Source organism: Platalea leucorodia (genome assembly GCF_965183815.1).
Source record: "Platalea leucorodia genome assembly, chromosome: 7".
Lineage (NCBI taxonomy): Eukaryota > Metazoa > Chordata > Aves > Pelecaniformes > Threskiornithidae > Platalea > Platalea leucorodia.
Window position 1 is genome coordinate 61,592,713 of NC_138829.1, and position 23,149 is coordinate 61,615,861.

A 23,149-nucleotide genomic window follows, 5' to 3' on the forward strand; every position below is an offset into this window, starting at 1 on the left:
CCCAGGAAAGGACCTGAAGTTATTAAAAGTCCTGACCACAAGTTAACATATTTAAAAAACAGGATTATGGAATGTTTTACTGACTAAATGTTTAAAGAAAGAAAAAAAAGAAACCAAAACCCCTTCAGCAACATGAGACTTAATTATTAACCAGATGAGGAAAAGTCTAAAAATCAGTGAAGTCAGACCCAAATATGTAGCCCCTAAACCAAACATGTAGCCCCTAAACCAAACTGCTGAAAGACAGTTCAACATTTTCTATCCTGAAGATACATTTTATGCTCTCTTTTTTTAATAATTGAGAGAAGATTAAAGAAAACCACACATGCTTTACATTCAAATAATCTATATATTGCAAATATGCAAATTTAAGAAAGGGAAGGAAGGAATAAACTAAAGATGTTCTTCTTGATGCCTATTAGCTTTTGAACATATGTGCTGTCTTATCTACAATGGGATAACTGCATGTTTGTCCTGCAGGAGTAACTTTATTCTTTTCTCCACACACTCAACATCATTAACTGACTTTAAAAAAAAAAAAAAAGGTGCTCTTCTAAACCTGTACAGTCCTAATGCTCTAGGCCAAATACAGCTAAGCCAATTTTAAGTGACATATTGAAGACAGTCAGGGCATTGTGGTAACTTAATTAGTTTTGTACTGCCATTGCTGGGCTAGTACTTAAGCTAGCTCGTTTGTGCTGCTTTAGTACCAGTATGTCACATTCCAGCCTACAGTGCACAGGGACCACTGTTTTATAAATTCTTGCAAAGCAAGTCATCTGAAGAAACAGCCAGAATTATCCTACTTCAATTTAGCCCTTGTATAATCCTGTATTAGTCTATAAAACTCAAATTTGGTGGAGCAATATGCTCAGTTATTAATCTGAACATGTTGATTTATACAAGTATAAAACCAGAAATGAAATGAAAATATCTGTCTCAAATTTAATCTCTTACCTTGCTGAGGTCTTTCGTGTTTCTTTCATCTAAGATGGATTCTTGACATACAGAATAACTTCTCTGTTCATGTTAAGAAGTGGAAATAATGCAACACTTCAAGTATACAGATATGACTGTTAAACAGTATTTTTGAACTGCATGAGAAATGCTCAAATGGGAAAACTTTGCAAAAATGTTGTCATCCTTATATTCTGTACAAGCAAGAATACAGCATCTGCATTTGTCTTCTATATAACTCAGGCAACAATATCCTGGCAACCACATTTTAATGGAACAAATCCAGTAATTAAAATGACTAGATCTAGCATCCATCTCATTTTATCATCCCTCTTGATAGGCCAGATTTACTTATTTGGGAAGTGATGGTCAAAAACCTGCTACATACAGTTCAGTAAGGACATTACCTGTCTCTGAGCTAACAGGGCCTTTAGCTTTGTTTGTGATTGTCCATTTAACTGTCTCTTTCACAGCACTATCTTTCTGAGAACTTAAAAAATGAATTTTACTGTTTGGTACACTTCATACTTCTTAGACATATGCACAGTTCAGTGAATTTCATTAATGCTTTACTAATAATTCTCTCAGGCATTGTATTTTTTGTATAAAGGCTAAAAGGATTAAATTCACTGCACCAATAAACCACTTGATGCATTAACATCTTGCATCGTGTCCACTCAAACATTTTACTTGGTTCCTAATACTATCAGTCAAAACCTTGGCTTGCACACCTCTACAACTGCACAGCTTAATCCCACTTTGGAGGCCAAACTTCTACTAAATCAAACTATGGAACACGAGCTCAATAATAAAGAACTTTTGGATTTGCTTTCTTTCAGTGATCATTTGAGCAACTGCTATGGCCTCTGTATGGCCTTGACATATGGAGACTTCAGAAGTCACACTGTTTCTCTGAAAAGGAAAGCGAGATAAGCAACTCTGCAGCTAAATCCAAATGAATGACTGTTGATCTAGTTCATACCACTCTTGATCAAAACAGACCTCAAACTGACAGTGTTGTACAAAGTGATCTTTCATTTTGGTTTTTGGATGCATAAATTTAACTATAGGGATGTATTTTATCTAGATATCTACATTCAAGCTCATTATCTATAAGATTCAATTCTCAGCATTAGATATCATGCTATAACCTCACTGTCCTGAAAGAAAACACTAGAACAGATGTTAAGAGACAGGCCTTACGGTGACAGCACCCTCATAAGCAGGCAGGCACAACAGAGCTGATAAAGCATTTATGTAGGTTATGCTTCCTTGCACCATATCACCACACACTCACCCTTCAACCCCCATAATCTAACCTGTTACAACTACCTCACTCTTCCCAAAAAGTAGCAACTTCATTAATGGAGAAGAAATTTCTGTTCCCCCTTCTAACACCTAAGGTTGCTGGTACTTCCACAATGACCCGTGTTAGCAAAGTCAAACACCCTGCGGAATCTCATGGGGAAGGAAGGGGCTGGAGTGGGGGGGACGACGACAGACGAACAAAAGAAACTAACTCCTTCTTTCAAGAAGGCTGACACATCATTCCCTTTTTTAAGCTTATCTTCACAGCCCTAACTATCACGTTAAATAGGTTTAAATGCACAATGTGAAGTAGATTGGATTCCCTTAATTATATTTTGCCTAGTTACGAGACTAGCCTAACACAACAGGTCTTAACTATGACTAAATTGCTTTTGAATTATGTACAAACCATAGCCTTGCAAATAGATGCAGATGCACAGTGCCAGTTTTACTTACGGAATCACAGACAAAAGACAGCTTTGGAACAGTCTGCCCACATCTGTCCACACAGTTATTCTCTTTTTCTTCTCAAAATTTACCTTGCCAATAAAGCAAAAATATTTTTCCCCATTTGGTTACATGCTCAATCACTACCAGCTCACATTCTACCACCTAGTTACTGTGCTGAAACTTAAGATATGAGATTGGGAAAAACTGATAGCATTTTTCAAACTTGTAGCAAAAGAAGAACAGACACACACACACACACACACCCCACCCCTGCCACCCAAATGGACAAAACACAACATGCCAACAGGAACAAAATACATTGGTATCAGCTGCTTCACAGAGGATGCCCTTCTAACGCTTGAAAAGGGCAAGAATATTTTCATTAGAAATCATGAAATAGAGCAGCTTTTCCTGTAGATTCAAAACAAGTAGCTCACGCTTTCCCCATTTCATCTCTGTAACTACAAAGATTCCTTGAAATGGCTGGGGATCTCTCATCTGAAGAGATGACAATGGCCTAGCAAGAAGGAACTATTGAAACAAATAAAATTCTAAGGTACTTCATTTGACCTATTGGTCTCATTTCTTTACAGAAACTCCAGTGTTTTGAAAGTTACTGTCAGTTTTTCTGCAGTGTACAAGCAATTCTTCACATGGAAAACAAACTGCACTGACCTGACAAAAAATGGGCTGCAGCCACCCATCACACACATAGATCAAAGAAATGAAAGAAAAAAGTGCCAGCACATTTGCAAAGTCCAGTGGAGAAGATGGGTCTTAAATCTATCTTCTTAGAGACTACTAATATATGTAATAGAGCATGCATTAAAATTAGTACGTTAAAAAATTAAAGTTAACTCATATTAAATATGAGTGTATTAGACAAGGTTATGTTGATTATGCACTAAGTATTGCAATTCTGTAACTACATTTAACTGAATCTACACCGTAGCCCCTGCAGCATACAAAAAGAACGAGCATTACTTAATTAATTTTCCAACTGCTGTTGAATTTTCAACAAGAGGAGAGCATAAACTTCCAGTCTGGGAATTGTTACTTTTCTTCAGCATTTCAAAGACCAGGAAAAGGCCAGTGAAAACTGTCTCAGCTGTTAGACTCAGTGATCAACATCACAATGATCCATGATCACATTTTAAACTTGTTGAAAGCTAACTTTTATCAAGGTTCTCTCAAACAAGTGATGTAATACCGGGTAAGTATATTGGTGGTATTGTTATTCAGAAGAGAACAATGGATAAAAAGGAAGCACCACAGGAACGGTGCCAAGAGACTGCAGGTAGTATCCACGCAGCTAAGGCAGACAATTTCTGTTATTATTAGAGCTGAGTGTTCAATAAATTTGACTTGAATAGTAAATTCAAGATGCAAATACTATTTTCTCTCTACTTCATGAAAAAAGAGGCTCTCAGAAGGAGAAACACAAACATTTATAAACTACTAGCAGTAGTTCCCCAGGGGTAAAACGGAATCTTTTACTGCCACAACACTCTACTAAACCCTCACTTTGATAACAGCTACAACCACCAGCAATCAGCTATTACCTCTGCATACACTTGAAACAGAGGCACATTCGCCTGTTGCTTCCATATGTTGTTCTGTAGTGAGCACTTCCAAAAGCAAGCCTGCAAAAAGATTGAACAGAGAGCTGAGCCTTTAGGAGAGAAGCCACTGCTTCATCAACTCCTTGTAGTACTTGCATTTCTCACAGCAAGTCTGACATTCTTTTGAGACTATAAAAGGCAGCAACAGATAAATTAATGCAATTTTTAGAACAAAGCAATAAAATGCTTTGAAGTAGCAAGCAACTAAAAATGGAAATCAAACAGCCATTACATCACAATGACAAAGTCATCTGAGAATTAGTCCAAAATTTAGCCTGACATATTCTTATGAGAATATTATTCAGATACATGTTTAGTAAAAAGTTTTATTGATTCTTACAACATTTTAAACTTTTCCTAAAGCCTCAGTTCACAGGAGAAACGATTATACATGAGTCTTATTATAGGTTAATGAATGATCAAATATCAGCTATACCTCATTGAGCAAAGTGTTTTTACCTCACATGGTAGAAATTTGTTTCAATATCTGTTTAGCTGCAGGTGGACACATACTTCATTACTTCTAGCAGCTGACATGTGACAACTGCTGTGTGTTTGAGCATTGAGAGCTGCCGCCACATGCTTTTCAGTCTTCCTACCCAGTCTTCAAACTTTCTGACTATAGATGACTTTATATAGAATAGAATCATAGAATCATTAAGGTTGGAAAAGACCCTTAAGATAATCAAGTCCAACCATTAACCTATCACTGCCAAGTCCACCACTAAACCATGTCCCTAAGCACCACATCTACCCATCTTTTAAATACCTCCAGGGATGGAGACTCAACCACTTCCCTGGGCAGCCTGTTCCAATCCCTGACTACCCTTTCAGTGAAGAAGTTTTTCTTAATATCCAACCTAAACTTCCCCTGGCACAGCTTGAGGCCGTTTCCTCTCGTCCTATCGCTTGTTACTTCGGAGAAGAGACCGACCCCCACCTCACTACAGCCTCCTTTCAGGTAGTTGTAGAGAGCAATAAGGTCACCCCTCTGCCTCCTCTTCTGCAGACTAAACAACCCGTACTTCATGTGTAGCCTGGTGGGTCAGAAGCCAGAAACAGAGAGCTAAATTCTACAATACTGAAAATCCCATTTCACTGACCTGGCTTTTTGGCTTACATTAGCCATACCACATCATATATTCCTTCAATAAAGACATATCTCCAAATAAGCAGCACATTAAAACAATCCTAAGGAATGGGCCAGCTACAATGTCACTGCACCAATTAACTCTGTTTCAGATGTCTTCAAAGACATACCTTTCTCCTCAACAAGAGCATATCACTCACACGTTTAGTTCAAAAAACATGATTAGAAACTCTGGTCTTCACTCGTTTCTCTAATATTGCTTGCCATCCCAAACAGTATTCCATTTTTTGGTTTACATAATTCTTCATTATTTCGTCTACCTTTATTTTCCCTTTCCTCAGCTTTCTGACTATTTTGCTCAGAATACATAACTTCTTTGCACTTTCCAGATAACATGGTTTTCAACTTTTAATTAAATAACAGTTTTTCCAATTCAAAATCTAGAGCTCACTGTTAAACTCAGAACTGTGACTTCTCTCAGAAAATGTGAAAAATTGTTTTAACACTTAGCAATCTGTCCCCAGGGGACTAAAACTTTGCTATACACAAAAGAAGTATTTACTGAAGCCAGTCTGAACAAATATGGGTTGCCTGTTTCTTATACAGTACTCTTCCAACAGTCAAACCATTTTACATGCTAATATATTGTTTTTTCCCCACAGATAAAAAGCCAGTGAGTGGACTGGGTATAGTTACTATGAATGGACTGGGTATAGTTACTATGAAGAACTCCATACACATGGAAGCTTCATTGTAAGCTAGGGAGAAGCTGAATACCTGAGCATAAGATGAAAATATTATCTCAAAGTCTAAAGTGTTTGCTAAATTGCACTGTATTACTTTGCTTCACAAATTCAAACTGCACTGTATTGCTGAAATTGCTTTTGCAAGGCAGAGAGAGATCATAAAACTCATTTACAACTGCTGCAATCTGATTTTACCTAAAAGATATTCAGAAAAAAATTAATAATAATAATGATATAGTCAGAATAATAATGTGAAATTTACTTTGCATCACATTTATGCCTCCACCAGCATAATCAGTTAATGCTAGATCTCTTCTTTCAAAATGGGCAGTTTTACATTACTAAGTGCTTGGAAAATTCTACCTGAAATATGCAAGTGCTAATAAACATGCCCTTTGTTTACAGCAAGAAAAAGAGCTGGTCAGATTTAACTTTGTACTACAGACTACCTTTAACTCAAATGAAACTGAAAGACTTTATGAAGAAAGTTTAATTTAACAACTGCAAGCATTAATTTCTGAAAATACACCTACTGAGAACAGAATTATGAGACCTATCAGTTGTTTTGTGGGTTTGGTTGGTTTTGTTTGTTGGTTTGTTTTAAATCTTTGATGTTAAGTACTACTGCATTCTACTGATTTTACTTTCCAGGTTTCTTCATGTTTTGGAGGACAACGATCCAAAAGTAATACAAGCAGTCATTTAAATACTTAGGTTTTTTGACAGATCCCCAAGCAAAGATTTTCTTTTAAAAGTTGTGAAGGTCAGCTGTGTAAATCCTCTTCAGCTGGAAGCTGAGGGAAGAAAAGCATTGGGCTGAGATGTTTTGGAAGACAAAGATGTGATTAATAGAGCTTCTCTTTTGGCATAATGCAAGAAAAACTAAGTAAAACCAAACCCATAGTCACATGTGATTATTCCATTTATTTCCTACAAAACTTAAATTCAATTGCTTAGGAAGGTTCCCAAGGCCAGATAGGGCTGGGAAAGATTGAGAGCAGCATAGGTACAGGCCCAGCAAGTGCCATAAGAGACATTAACAGAGATTTTTGAAGACTTAGAGAAGTTAAACACTCCTTCCTTTTAAATAGGGATAATACCAACTGATCCAAAACCACTGAGAATATATGACAATGTATGTTTGATAATGGGTGACAGCATGATGCCAGAAGAATGTCTTTTAATTGTAATTGTTTATAAAATTCAGGGCACTGATATAAACTATACAACACATACACAAACCCAAGTTTGCAACTGCACTAGTTAACATCTGCTCAAGAGGCTTTAAATACAAAAGGCCTTCTAAAGGCAAGCAAAAAAAGCATTCCCACTCAAAGAATCTTCTCCTCTATTTGCAAGATTTTCTATAAAAGTCTTTATACAGATTTCAAATTACTTTAGTTTGACGAGTATTCTGCTTGAAACATTTCAGCACATTAGTAATTTCTAAATTTATTAATGAAGTTGTTTGCTTCCTTAAGATATTAGGGCTTCAATGAGATCAATTAAACATCTATTTTCCATTCCGCTGGATGCATAATTTTAAAATTTACTATAGCTATAGTCTTACAAATTTATATATTTATCTGATAATGCTTTTGTGGAAGATTTATTTCTACATTCTGCCTGCTGAACACCTGCTCTCCTTCCACATTGTTTTGAGAAGGATTTTGACCTTTATCAGGCATTGTAGAAACCTCTAAGTTTTTCACTATCAGAAAGCCACAACTGAGCTACTTGAAGCATTTGCACCCTAGTCTATAATTTTCCTTCTACTGCTTTAAATACCTCTCCTAAATATTTTTACCTGGTATGAAAGAGAGATGACACTTGATCTTGGATTTTGGTTTTAGTTTGAAAACTAAAGTTCATATGGCCTGGGAAGATGGCAGAAATAAATTATTCTTCCTTATCACAATCTCAGTAATGGTTGGATTTTCTGTTTTTCTTCTACATTGCTTTGACAAATCCTTTGCTTCATTTGATTTTTTTCCCCAAGATCAGAGGCTGTATAAATAGAACAATTTTATCAATACTTTCATCAAAAATATTTTATTAAAATATCTTCTTTCTCCTTAAAATATAAAGCTGAGCCCTCTGAGCACAGATGCTTACTTTACATCTAGAATGACACCTTTGCTAGCTTACAGTATTTTTCCAAGGGCTTATTGGTTACATTGTAGTTGATTAGATTTAACCCAACAATATTGAAGTCCTTACTTCCATAAACTCTAGGTATTTGTGCAATCTCCACCAGCATAAAGACTCTGCTGGAGACTGAAGCAAATAAGTGCCATTTATGTCCCTTTGATAATGCATCTTCACACTTTTAAATATTTAAAATAGCTTTACTTGGCAAAGCTATCTGCTTGGTAAAATTATTTAAGTCAATTTCTCTCAACTTATTCTTACTGACTAAATATATCAAGAGGGAACATGTTTAGACTGCAAACTCTTCAGGACAGGGACAGCATTATTTTTACAATGTCGGGAACAACAGTGTTAGGATCTTTGTGCCCTACTGTTAATTAAATAAGGAACTCTGTTGCAGAAGATAGATGGGTAAGTATGATCAAAAGTTAGCACTCTGCCTGTTTCTCCTCCTACATCCATTATTTATTGAAGGTCTTTGGATTTGTTTTAAAAAAAGCAATAACAAAAATGTTCTAAACGTATTTTTTTTTCCCTTGAAAATGACTGAAGAACAGGGCTTGCATAGCTTCCCTTTACCTTAAAAAGAAGCAAAGCTGATGAGAACAAAGAGCCATTTCCATTAAAATCTAGACCACATAATTTATCATTTATGTATAGCTGTCCTAACAGCAGTCTTTAATCAAAAGCATCATTATGATTATCTTATACGCCAAAACAGCAAAGACAGGAAAGGGCGAGTGTATCTTAAAATCTTCCCTTTTGACACAGCTCTTTGAAAGTAAATAACCAGTTTTCACTAGAAAACACTACCTTACAAATTCTACAAAATTAAGGTAATAAATTTATGTAGAGGGAAGTTCAAATTTTATAGTATGTGCTTACACATTATGGTGGTAATCCTACATGTAAATGAAATCAATGCAAATTCATGCCAGGAATATAGAGACACACATGGATATACTGACTGGATGTAGGCCTTTTGCAGCTGAAGCAGAAGAGGAGGAAAAAAAATAAGTGTGCTTAGAACTTAGAAATTTCACAATTTACATTTTCATATGTAGGTAAGACTGCTGAGTCTTTACAGGGAAAAAGAAAGCAAGCATTATCCCCCATTACAGAGAAAATGCATACATCTGAGGTCCCATCCACTTCAGTGAAGCGAGCAAGAATTGTGCCATCAGTTTAGTGAGAGCTGGATAGAGCCTCAAGTGACTGACTACATGAAAGTTACTGTCCTGTTCACAGCTTTATTCAGAGTTCACTGAAGAAAAAAAAAAAAGGCCTTTCAAGATACTTGTTACAAGAAGGAATGCCTGCATTCCCTATTAAATATTTTGATGCTCATTCTCACAAATTTACCAAGGAATGTTGCTATTAACTGTATTATTCTCAACAACCAGACCCTAAGACTAGCATGGTACTTTTGTAATTATTATTAGCAATTGAGAGCAGCTTTTATTTATCTTATTCTTCCCCTGCCTTAGTTATGACTCATTTTCTCCTCTCATAAAAAAGTAAGAGTAGTTAAACATTGAATTAAGTTTCTCCCTTTCCTGCTTGAGATGGTTACTATGTATCAAACCGCTTCCTTTAGAAAAATACAAGCACATATATGTCCTGTTAATGAGTGCGTGATAGGACAACTAAAACACAAATGTAAAAGTGTTTTATCAGCTACAAGTAAACTGTCTGTAACACCAGTTAGCATTGTAATCACTGGGTTTTTGTTACACTTGCTGTAACACGACTGTATTGCTATAAAAAGTTCATCCCATGATAGTTATGAACAGTAGAAATATTAGTCTGCTAAACAGCAAGAAAACACAGGTATAATTCCCTCCTCGGAAAACAAAACCGACAAAAAATACCTATGCAAAACCAAAACCCAAACCAAACAAAAACCAACTAGAAAGCTGTCTTTGCTATAAACTAGCAGTACCCGATTTCTAAAATCCTACTTCATTGTAATTTCTGCCTTTCTCTACTAGTTTGATACACAGACAAATCCTTACACTACTGTTTTACTTTCAGTTACACAAGAGCTTAGATCTGAATGTGCTACAGATTTTGCAGTTCAACCTCAGGCAAAAAAAAAAAATAAAAATCAAAAACAACCAACCACACAAAAAATCTCACATGAACGAGTTCTCAGAAAAGGACTGTCTCAGGAGAAATGACTTTACTGTAGTGGGATTACATCTGATTCTTTGCAGCACTGTGCTATTAGCAGACTGTTGAACTCTTGTGATTCTATTTCATTTTGGGTTTCATCATTGGTCTCTGAAAGCCTTCTCTTTTTACTTGTGTCAGTCTAATAAAAGATAATTGCTGTAAACTTTTTTGTAATAATTGAATAAGTTTGCCTGGCCTTAAGCTTTCATAGAAGCATTACCATTTTTCACTGTGTGTTGCCATAACTTTTTGGTCTTACAAGTCACACCTCAATATGTTTGAAAGCAATTTCATTTATATGTAAACACCTTGAAACTGCCTTTCACTATGTATTATAAAACTGTGGTCAATATCTTTAAGTTATTCACAATTGGTTTTGTCTTGCTTATTCTTTTTCATACATGCTAGCTAAGAGAGGATGGAGTTTACTACATTATCACTCTCTCCCTTCTTCCCCCGTTTCCCATCCCTGTACCCTCAAACCTTCTATATACCTTCAAAGACCTTATTGATATAACTGAATCCCTCCATAGCATCCCCCACCAGGTCTAGTCATCTTTCTCCTGTAGTCTTGGAGAAGAGGGGAAGATACAAATCTACAGTTAGTAAACACCGAGTTCTTCTGAAGCTTATCAGTATTTTTCCAGGTCTTTGTTCCTAGGAGCTAGCCTCTACAAAACGTATCTAGTATGCATTCTGTTTGGTTAATGAAATTAAACAGCAGTGCAAACACTGCTTTCATACACATCTGATTTTACCTGTGCCACCTTCAAGGTCTTAAGACTCTTCACTTTGTAGCCCAGAAGTCTCTACTTGTCTTTCCTCCATTCAGCCATCACCATTTAGTCCTCAGTAAATAGCCTACCCCAATATATTTGGAGAAAATAATATTGTTTAATAAGGTTCTGTTATGACTAATGCTCTTTTGATGTCCATTGAAAGTTCCTAGATGTTTGAAAAGACAATTAAAGCTATCTTTTTAATGAAAAACGTCTTGCAGTCCCTCCAGGTGTGACCTTAGAGCTCCATCACGTTGTCTTCAGACAACTATGCTTACAAAGGAGAAAAATGCTGTACAAAAATAATAAAAATTTACAACGCCCAGCTTTGTTAAGCAGGACTAACATACAGACATGATAAGAACATAGTTCTGAAAATCTTTCTTTTTTTTAAATTAACTCATTTCATTTTCTTCACAGCCATTTAGAAGTTTGAAAGACCAGCTCTCACCTGTTTTCTAGAACTGGAACTCATGGGCACAGCTGCAGATGACAAAAAAGATACATATCAAGGATAGACACAGATGAGACAAAGAAGGGTGAGAAAAAATTACACAAGTTTCTATAGACATTGGATGAGGAGGATCAGCTCCTTCAGATGGAAGTTATGGGAGGAAGAAGGGACCAGAAGTCTTAAAGATGCTTGTTTACATTTCAGCTGGTGTTCACAGGTCCCCAGAGGTGCCTTCAGTGTCCTGTGCAGCCTCCAGCAATTGCAAATTCATGATTGTATAGTGCAATACAAGCCTCCCTGCCAGAACTTAATCCATAACTGCTCCACCTTTCTAACCTTCCAGAATGCTGAGATCTGCAATAGTTGATAATTCTCTGGAGGATAACAGCTCAAAAGCAAACCTGTTTGACATCCCAGCTCCTTCTGTACATTCAACATGACATAAGAAAAAAAGTTTAGAAGAGCTGGGAGAACATCAGATAGCAACACCCACCAAAGCCACCTGGACACTTCCCCTCCTAAATTTGGGCAAGTATTATTGAATTTTCCATATTGTTAAGAACAATGCATTCACGTGGGCTTTTACCATGAAGCAAATATCTGCCCAGTTGTAAGCTGAATAAAATTCTATGCTTGTGCTAAGCACTTGTTTTCCGCTTAACCACAAGACTTGAGACAAGCAGCCACTGCTAACATAACAGTTTAAAAAAAAAAAGGGGGGGGGGGGGGGGGGGCGGGGGACCAAGCAAACTACCTACATAAGCCAATAAAATGGCATGCCCCAAACTGGGAGGCATAAATTTTCACTTCAATTGCATTAGTTGGCAGAGAATTGAATGCTCATAATATGCAGTCCTTAAAATTTACCAGGCATGCAATACCCCTAGTATGTATACTTTTTGTTGTTCTTTTGCTAAAGCCTTACCCAGAAACTTTAGTCAAGAAAAAAAAAAACGAAACAACAACACATGGACACAAAGGTTAGCAGGCACATCACATGGTATTTTGTAAACCATGAGGCAGCACATGCATTAGTAGTCATTTGCACACTAATGTCTAACATTCACATGAATAGAAATTGCAGAATCAGAAGAGAAGTTAAGGTTATGCCATGCCATGCCATTAATGCTTTCACAGGTGCTTCATAACTGAACTGAAAATTCAGTTTCCAAGGTTCATTCTAGAAAAAAAAAAAAGACACCACCACAGAAAACAACTACCCACAACCAGACAGCCCCCAAACACTTGTGTCCAACTATTTTCGTGCAAACAAACACTTATAAGAACAAAATGGGTATGGCAGATCTCATCTTAGCATGGACCTAAATTTCTAGGCCTAAGATTCTAAAACTCAAGCGCTCAGCTTCCCAAAAACATCGACCACTACAAAACAACAGGGAGCCAATCTCCCAGAACAACAAAATCAGCTCCACCACCCTTCACCAACCCCCTGCACCATGCTTTCCTACTTCAGGATACTTTTCTTCCCCACCTCCATCACTCATATAATATGAGGTAGGATTTCTCCTCTTTTGCTTGCCCACAAGAAACCAGACTCACCCTCCCATCCCTCTTCAGAAAAGTCGGTCTATGCTACTGCTTCATTGTCCCCTTCTTCCAAGCTTTCTGCATCTGGGAAACAAAGCCATTTTAAGTAGTATTTCTTAAACCACAGTCAGTCTCATTCCTCAGAGCTGACCTAATATAAGAGAGTAAACATGGTCCAGACAAACAATACAACAGATGCCACTGCTCTGTATATTCCACGCTGCTGGCTCCAGCTTCTTGCCTGTAGAAGCAGCTGCCTGTCGCTTCCTACCCTCCAGCACGGGCATTGGCTTAAAGCCATCCTCATGTAAGAAGTTTCACATTTAGAAAAGAGATTTAACAAACTGGTTAGCATTTCATAAGCATAAAAAGAAGGTGTGACATTTAAACATTCAGCACAGAATTTCATCCACTTCCAGGTGCTTTTTCCCCGCTTCATCTGCTCAATAGTAGGTTTGTATCTTTCAAACAAATACACTGTTTGCTTGCAGCACTGCATGTAACATTGTATGCAATAACTCTACAAAGTTGACAAAAGGTTGTGAATATGCTAATAAAAACCTTATTATTTTTGCAGTCATAGCAAGACAACATTGATACTGCTGCTCACAGGGCACCCAGCTTTGTTCATGTATGCATTCAGGTTTCAGGAGCTGCAGTAAGTTGCCCTACAGTCCACAGCGCTTAACTCCCATGTAAGCCCTTTACTCACTCAGACTGTAAAGCATCTTGTATTCCTAATCTTGCCTCCAAAATATTGATCCTTTCCATTACACATAATGTTTTAGTTGTTCTGATGTCACACAGAACACATACTGTATAGAACATGCTAAATGCATTAGCAGAAAATATACACTAAATGAGTTAGCAGCCTTAAGTACAACCTGACCATGGTCCTACCTTCTGCAAAAGTAAGCAGGGTTAGCATTGGCCTTTGAAGGTTTATAGTTTTGATCTGCCAAGTCAAGACACAGCACACTTGCTGGAAGGTCCTTGAATTGGTGTTCTTTCTGAGTCTTCAAACACAGATAAGAGAAAGTGCTAGAAAAAACATAACAACTGGTTTGGCTATCAATAATCCATAAAAGCCAAGCCTATTGCCACGCAACAGGGTAAGGTAGCCATCGCCACTGCTCTAGTTATGCATAAACTACCCGGACATTCAACTGCTACAGAATTTCAGTTGTTTGTTTTTTTGTTTGTTTGTTTTGGTTTTGGGGTGGTTTTTTTGTGTTTGTTTTTTTTTTTTCCTTTTTACAGAATGTCAAGAAAAAGAAAAATAATAAAACTTTAAAAATAGATTACTTAAATAATATTAACTCCCCAGTTATTCCTCAGTGCTGTACCATCTGCTCAGTACTAAACCTCCATTTGTACTTGCAGTGCTGCAAAAAATGTTATTAAATATCTGTGAGCTGAGTTACTGGTTAAGAACTTGACTCAAAGAATATAGTAGAATTTACAAACCTCAACCAAGCTCAGAAGCCCATTAGGACAGGCATTATACAAAATCAAGTACAGACACACCTTCTCACTTTTGGAAATATATCTATTAAAGTAATTTACCATTTCTTCTTAAAAAAAAAAAAAAAAGGTTGAATGAAAGAAAGGCAAAAGGCTTGCTTCCTTCCTTTATACGGTTGCTCTGTCTACATTTCACTGGTAAGAGAACCCACAGATAATCCACTGTTACCAGTGTCAGTCTTTCCAAAATAAATGGAAAATTCCTACCAATTTTGTTTCCAGATCAGAGGTAGAGCACCCGTGTAAAACTTTTCTTATGAGATATACTGATCTAGTCTGTTTGCTTTTAGAAAGTTTATTGTAGATAGTTAGCTACATGGATTTGGGAAGATGCGCTACATACAGTTGCTTCCAATTCCAGGAATCCAAGAAACATATGTTTGTAAGTGCCCCTACAAGTGTTTATAAGAAATTCCCCTCCCCCATCCCTTTTTTTTTTTTTTTTTTTTTTTTTTTTTTAAGATTCAGAATAAATTTGGGGAAAGGAAGGATTTTAAATTCACTCTAACTTGTTCCACAATACAAGAAACATTTAAACATCCTTGACAGCAAATCCCACTGATTTTATTTTAAACAAAATTTTTGGAACAAAATTCAAGTTGCCAAAACAAGAGCAGCACCTTAGATGTTATCCTTTTCTGTATAATAATGAACTTAACTTTTCCTTGAAAACTACTAAGGAAACATATGGATAATTTCACAGAGAAGTGTCACAAACCAAAGCCCTACAGAGGAAAGTAAAAATAAACAATATCCTCTTCTCTTCACTCATCCCAATAGAATAGTAACAGAATATAAACTAAGCAAGAGAGTAATTGGTCATCCTCATGGAAAAGTCACCAAAAGAGTTGCAACTAAACTTTACAATATTAAGATAACAGAAAAGATCACAAAGCTCTCCCTATAATTTTTACAAAGCTGAAGCAAAGCTTGTCATGTAAAACTAGACAATGATGTGCAATTTTTTTTTTTTTTTTTTTAAAGAGTATACGCAATAGAATCTCATTATGCAAGTACAAAACTGCTTAGTAGCCATTTGAGGGCAACGTGCTAGAGTTTGGGGCAGGGAGGAAGGGGAACAGCAAAACACAGGATGTCACATGAAGGATCTGTAGTGCTATGCGCTCGAGTCTAATCAATCAGGATAACTTTGATCTCAAGGTCATAACTAAAATCATTACTTGTTTTTTGTAGATATGGTACCTACCTCTGAAAGCACTAGGGATATGCTCCTTTTGCAGTCTACCAGGTATAATACAGCCGCTTTCCCACATTATTTCATGTACCTCAACTCTTTTCAGTTACTGGATGATACAATGCAAACCTTGCATTCCTTTTCACCAAGAACGCTCCGAACACTCACTGCAAGAAACACTGTGAGCAGGAGTGTTGAATGTGCTATTGGTTACAACGGTGTTCACCACTGTACCTTGGGAGTTAAAAGCGATAATTTAAAAAAAGGCCCTTCATAACTTCCATGTTGTTAAGGTTCGGTCAATCCCTCATCATCGTCCCTGACCGCCCTTTTGAGCTACATATTCTGCACAAGAGATACAAGTTTATAGTAGGGACCCTTCCCACATGAGCACTGCTGGGACTGCCAAGTTGTGAATTTTGTGTTGCTTAAAGCCCAGCTATTATACAGTCTCAGTCAGTACTCAGAAAAGACAGTATTTGTCATTAGCAGCTATCCTAAATTGATTTTTTCCTTTTCTGTGCCTTGCATTGCCCCAAGTCTTCCACACTATACATCATTTAAAATTCACTACAGAAGTACTTTCTCACCTCCATGCCATCATCTTCTATCACACTCAACTATCACATTACCTTCACAGATGTTTATGCCTACCTGTGTCCTACAGCTAGTATTACTCATCTTCATGTTTAATAAAAAATCTTTATTGAAATAATAGAAAAAAAAATTCTCCACTGATGTTATCTAAACAAAAAATAAAGACATATTCAGCATTTTGAAACTAAGAATATTTCAGAATTTTTAAAAAAAATTGTTTGTTTGTTTGGTTTTTTAAATAACATACTAATTGGGAATACATTTTCTGACTTTATATTATTCCTACATGACAAACATTCCATCCATCAAAGACAAAAGCTTCTTATCAGTGATCAAAATATGTTGTCTACTTGTTTGGATCCGTCTCCAACTTTTAACAGATATTTTAACAGTGGCAAAAAGAGCAGTCGCATACTGCTTCAAGAAGCAGAGATACTGGGAAGCACAGTGCTGATATGCAAACTGGGCCCACCCAAGCTGTGCAGGCCTTGAAGCAGTGTAACTATGCTTATAAAACTTCATATAATCCCTGCCAAAGTTCTGATCCCAACTGAAATACATACCATACCCAAGCTCTGCTGGGTACTGATAACAGAACAGTTTTGGCCTAGTCTGCATCCACGTAAGGTCTCCACAGCACTTTCTAGCCTTCACTGAATTCCAACAACTGGTATTTTCTCTTGCGAAGATATATACACAGCAACATTCAAAAATGCATGTGGCTCACGTGGCCATTTGCCTGAGCTAGTTTAGACTAATTTGTTTGGACAGTTGCCAGGAATCTAAAGTGCCAATTTAACTACATCCCACTGCTTATGTTAAAGGGGTAGCTAGCCATCTGAGAAGAGCTAGAATTTTAGCCAAACAGCTTTCAAACCTAGTTGATTTAATTGAGAGGGGAAAGTGCTTTTAAGATGCCAACAATCTCTTTATGAGTTGTTCCAGTTTGCCATTGATAGGAGTAGGCAAACATTTATGTTACTTATAATAGTGACTTAACAATACTCTTAGTATTCACTTTTCTAGGAGCAGATGTTCTCCTCTATAGCAGTTCTGTTTTATATGTAGAATCACAACTATTTTGTCTGAATAAACATTGTAACTAATAGTTTGTCAAAAGATTGACAACTAGACACTGAGAGGTAACAACATTGCTTCTCAGACTGAAGACAGTAGTTAAAATATTTGTCTTAAAGCCAATTATACAAATTATTAGTGCATCTAAATGGTTTAAGTAAATGTCAGAACTGCTTTTATGTGACATGAGTGTCAGTAAACTCTCTAACATAGCACTGTGTTTAGTATTTTATAATAGACATTTGTTCCGCAGCTCAAAAGTCTGCAATTTTGTCTCAAATACACTCTTGAAAAGCATTGCAGAATTGGATAAACTAAAGGAAAATGCTGTATCCTACAAAATTCAACAGTTTATCATTTTAGCCATTAAAATTTTAGCTAATATAAGCAAGCAGATTGAAAAAAGGAACTGGAATTAATTCAAGTAATGATGATAGGCTAGGACTGTGTTTGTATTAAAAAAAGAAAAATTTTCCTTAATAAAAACTTACAGATTTGGAGAAGCCTCTAATTTCTATAAATCTGCCCACAAATTCAATACAGCACATCTTGAAAAAGAAGTTTTTAAACATAAAGTGCAATATTCACTTTTGTAAATTCTTCCTGTCACTATCTATCTCAGCTCTCCAATAAAGGTGTAGAAAAAAAACCCATATTATTGAGTAGCAAATACTATAGAAACTATACTTAACCAAACAAAAAAAAACCAAACAAAAAAAAAAAAACAAACAAAAAAAAAACCCCAAACAAAAATAAGACATTGTTTCAACAGAAGCTACATATATATAACCATTCTGGTCAATCTTGCCTTGCAGAAGTAACAGACAAGATATTTGTAGGACTAATTATTTTTTTTTTCAGATGCTTGCCTATTACTGTTAAAGTTGATGAGAACACATAAGGGCAATTGTTAAAAAATACTGTTTCCTGACCTTGTAAACAAAAGTGGCTAAACATTTTTTCTAGTATTATTCAGACAAAATAACTACACTTCAGCACGGGGCATGCTTTGGATCCAGTCTTACAACTGGATAGAAGAGTGGTTTGGAGCAAAAACTAATCTGATTGCAGGTTGTTATAGAATACCCAACAATGTAGACACATTACCACAACCATAGTGATTGTATCTAACTTTGAATTAGGATCTCTGAGACAGGGATTGATTGACCCGATGACCTTCAGAGACCCCTTTCATTGTAAATTATTCTGTGATTCTATGAAGGAAAACTGAAAACACATGGCAACACTTTTTTCCCAATTTCAATTCATTATTATTCTATTTATACCTCAATACTGCCCTCTGCTGATGTTTATACTGCTTGATTATTCGCACAGAAAAATTGCAAGGCTGCGTTATGTGAATGTTTTAACACTTTTCCTGTGAATGAAGGAAGGAAATAAAGAATGTTCTTGTTCTCTAATATTCTAATCAGTACAGCAGGCTGAATCTCTAGGTTTATGGCAGAGAACATAAATGATCAATACCTTTACCAGGTCAGTTTGGAAAGTGTATGTATATTTAAGGTCAAAGTAGATTTCTTCTCCCTCATACCATAGAAGTTTAGGATACTTCACAGCAGCCTTCAAAGCTACAGAACAATCCTATCCAGAGCATGTAAAAAGCTCCCAAGAGAACTCTTGGCCTTCCTCGCAACAACAATAGCAAGTCCATGCAGGTAACTTGAAGGAGGAGATTAAAAAGGATATGACAGAGAAACCTCCCAAACCTGGAAGATCAGAGTGATTAGAAGAATTAGCAGCTATTCATCTCCAGCTGCCTGAGCTATAGTTTTACATATACATAACTGTGTAAGTGATAGAGAGCTTAGTAAACTTGTTATAAACTTTAGTAAAAAAAGGATTTTGGTGTAATTTATTGTCATTAACTCCTGGCAGGTTCTACTTCGGGGGGCAGCACCAAAAATGCTTTTAAGACACAGTTAAAATGGACATAAAACCAAAACAACAACACAACACACAATAGAAAGCCAGCTTCTTCAAACACTTGTCAGGATTGTGACTGGCTATTTTAGAAGTTTCTCAGTTGTATGAGAATTGAATTTTATTAAATCTGCTATAAAGCTTTGCCAAAGGAAGTCAAAGTTTTCCCTTCAAAATTTTCAGTCTACTTAAATTTTAAACAAAATTATTCTTTTCTCTAATGCTTACACTAATGTCCAATCTTTGAAGTCTTCTGCAGAAGTGTTTTGTCTTATTTTAGACATATCATTGCTAAATTTGTGCATGAGTTTGTTTCTTCTTTTGTATTCCTACAGTCTCAACAGCCAATAAGAGATCCTACTAAACTGCCTGTATTCCCTAGGTAGAGTAATAATAGTCTATTAGAAATCACCATGATTGAACTTTCCTGAGGGGAAGTAATACAGGTATTTTTATATTAGAGTTAAGATATTAGGAGAAATGTTTGCAGAAGTGACATTACCCATCACATGTATATGAATTCAAAGGATTCACGGTTTTCACATCTCCTATGATGGTATATAAAAGCCCTTCATAAAGCAGCATCTGTTTACAAAGAACCAGCCAGACTGCTCCATTTACATGCCCATGGTAAGATACAAATTACCCTAAAGAAAGGTAAAAAGACATCTTTTTCTATCTACTGCTGAATGGGACATAACAGCATTAAACAACAGGAAGGGAAATTCAGTCTAAACTTTCTGAAAAACTTTAACAGCCAAGTTAAGCTATGAAACTGATCACCACAAGGTTTGAAGGGTTTCCCTCACTATGGTTTCAGACAGATTAATATCAGTACCGTATTCTTTGTGTACAGCTTCTGCATAAAATGGCACAGCTAAATTAAGATTACATTAGAAAACACAACGACCCTTGGCACTGTTAAGAAAGGACTTAATATTAGCAGTACCTCTGACTAAAAAAAGTGAGAATCTGATGCGTACATACTTGTTCTTCCAGACTTGAGTCACATAGATGCCAAATGTACTATGTCTACCAATTTTACCTACATGAGTTGCCCAGTTTGTTGCTTGCGTTGTGTTACATTTGATTAACACAAAGGATTTATGTCTGAACAATATTTAGTTATTAACTAGTTAAAAGTGTTTCTCTTAGAAGTTTTGTGGTTTCAGCACATTACAAATTACCATACATACACCTTGAAATTGCAAAATAATCTGCTGAGGTGCAAATGGGAGCCCCTCTTTACCCAGTGAAATAATAATCAGGAGTGACTTGTGAAAGTTGCACCTTCCTTCATTTAAATGATCTGATCTCTATGCATGCATAGTCACTTGACTGATATAAACTTTTACTCATACTTGCAGAGGCAACATAGTTCTGGGAGTTTCTTCACTGGCTTCTGAATCAACAGAATTCTTGACCAAGTTCCAGCAGCAGCTCTATTAGTGGTGATGTGCAAGCTGGAAAGAACACAACTTGACTTTACATCCCAGGCTGAGCTTGCAGATAGAAAGAGTTTTATTTATAAACATACTGCATCATGGATGGCAATTCCAGCAGCAGAGGACTACAAGACACTAACAGTACCACTACTGCCCTTTGGCAAATGAAATTAGCTCTGAACTCCAGGCAGACATCCATATACAGCTTACTGAGAGAGGCCAGTTTCATTCCTCACACTGTTCAGTCTTACTCACTTTGAGGATGATAGATACTGTTCTACTAATATGCAAACCCAAGAATTTCCAGGCAGTTTGCAACACACTATTTTGAGCCTGGTAGATTGCTACTGCTCTTGTCTGTAGCCTAAACTCCATTAATAACATGGGTTGAGAATATTAAGTCCAATATCTCCCTGTACAACCACCTTATCCACAATATCAGGGAATATTGATTTTAAAAGATGCCTTGAGAAGGGGGAAAGGAATGCCTGAAAACTTACAACTGCACATTATTTTTCTTTCTAAATTCCATTCACTGCTTCTGGAAAGTTACAGTTAACAGGTACTTGTTCAGTTAAATTACTTTTCAATGGATATCCATTGCTGCTCACACAGCAGCGTTATCCACTTACCACATGGCTTTTGAAGTTGAGCAAGAAAGCAGAGCAACACATGGAAATAGGCTCCAAATTATCTAGTGAACCAGTGCCTAGAATACCTCCTCGCATCTTAAAATAACATTTGCTTCTGGCTGATAACAGTTACTGGTTCTCTTCCAATCTGAGGCCTTAATTCAAGAAGATAGCTAGGCATACGCCTCGTCAAGTTAAGAATCAATGTCTCTACTTGCATGGATCAAGTTAATTGTAAACTTAAGTTACATGTTGATAGGAGGTATGAAAACAGTCAAGTATGGCATCCATCCACATTACTTCTCAAATAACTGAACAAAATGTCCCTGGCCTTCTAAGAAAAATGTGGAAATAAACACATCAAGTGCTAGACAGAAACACAGAACAGACATTTCTTAAATAAATTAATAGCTAGACACACATTGTGCTATTACATTGGAGTTTTAAAGTAATCTATGTTTTTCATCCACAATGTAAGATGATTGATAAAAAATAAAGTGTTTTCATTATTAATAGTAAGATGCATGTTAAGACATTATACAGAATCATTGGCATAAAGGCCAAGTTTTAAAAGTTCACTTTTTCCTCTTGGGATGAAATAAAATTACAGAAAATATATCTACTTCACAATTAGTAATTAGATCCAGTAGAATAATAGTTCCCATCTTAAGGGAAAAAAGATTAAAATTACTATTTTTTTTTCCCCAGGACCCAAAATTATTTGCGTGCCCAACAAAAAATTAATGACTTCTTTTTAAAAAGTAAGAAAGAGATGTTAATGAAACATTAGAGATGGGGGGCAGAGGAGGAGGGGGCCATGAAGTTATATGAAAATACACTGGTGAGAACATAAAGTAAACCTTAATAAAGTCCCAACATCTCTGACAATTAATGCTGTGGTTAGGAGTAAATGCTGTTTAATCTGTAGCTATGTATTCTAGCAGTGTTTCTACTAAGGTCAAAGGAAACATCCATGAAATCTAAGTTCAGGGATATATAAATAGACAGAAGAGCTAGGTTACTTACAGTTTATTATTTTAAATGTATACATAATGTATTATATAGTATATTATAAAATATATGATACATTAACTATAATGTACACATGCGTGTAAGGAAGGGGAAATATATATCTGTGTGTGTGTACATATACTTTATTTCAAAATGCAAATATTTTATATTTTGACACTCCTCATTAAAAAAAAATTGATCTTAAAAGGTTGTGGAATAAGCTTTTAATAGCTTTAAATATTTACTCAGACAAATATTAAAAAGACAGGTTTCAAAAAATCAACACAGGACCCAAACTTCCAAGCTTGGGTCTCTTGTTTACATCTTAAACTTTACATATTCAGAACATCTACACAGGCAGGAACCCCAAAGCATTTATGAATTAAAATATAAATCATACCCAGTTTCTGCAACATCCATGACATTCAACCTTCTCCTCATGCAGAC

The 23,149-nt window shown here is 36.2% G+C and overlaps 1 protein-coding gene across 1 annotated transcript in view; it reads right to left on the reverse strand.

Annotated features, from left to right (window-relative positions):
• IRAG1 (inositol 1,4,5-triphosphate receptor associated 1) overlaps nucleotides 1-23,119 on the reverse strand; it is a 118,392-nt gene extending 95,273 nt beyond the window's left edge. The window contains exons 1-2 of the mRNA XM_082316836.1: nucleotides 23,103-23,119; nucleotides 20,976-21,077 (exon numbers count right to left, since the gene is read on the reverse strand). The gene's annotated coding sequence lies outside the window, so the exon portion shown is untranslated. The remainder of the gene's footprint in view (nucleotides 1-20,975; nucleotides 21,078-23,102) is intronic.
• Between the last annotated feature and the right edge of the window lie 30 nt (nucleotides 23,120-23,149).